Raw genomic sequence first — 484 nt, 5'->3', positions numbered from 1 at the left:
GGGGGGCATGGTGGCTTAGTGGTTAGCACGTTCGCCTCACACCTCCAGGGTTGGGGGTTCGATTTCCACCTCCGCCTTGTGTGTGTGGAGTTTGCATGTTCTCCCCGTGCCTCGGGGGTTTCCTCCGGGTACTCCGGTTTCCTCCCCCGGTCCAAAGACATGCATGGTAGGTTGATTGGCACCTCTGGAAAAAATTGTCCGTAGTGTGTGAGTGTGTGAGTGAATGAGAGTGTGTGTGTGCACTGTGATGGGTTGGCACTCCGTCCAGGGTGTATCCTGCCTCGATGCCCGATGACGCCTGAGATAGGCACAGGCTCCCCGTGACCCGAGAAGTTCGGATAAGCGGTAGAAAGTGAATGAAAAGTTTTAAACAGATCTATTGAAATGAGAAAGCAAGGAAAATTGCTGAAAGTTCGGACCACAGCACATGGCACATGTCGTAATGGGAAAATTCTGGGAAATGGTAGATGATGGTGACAGGAAG

This window comes from Tachysurus fulvidraco, chromosome 20 (genome assembly GCF_022655615.1).
Source record: "Tachysurus fulvidraco isolate hzauxx_2018 chromosome 20, HZAU_PFXX_2.0, whole genome shotgun sequence".
Taxonomy (NCBI): Eukaryota; Metazoa; Chordata; class Actinopteri; order Siluriformes; family Bagridae; genus Tachysurus; species Tachysurus fulvidraco.
The sequence above is the reverse complement of the archived record's forward strand: the minus strand, read 5'-3'. Positions refer to the sequence as shown.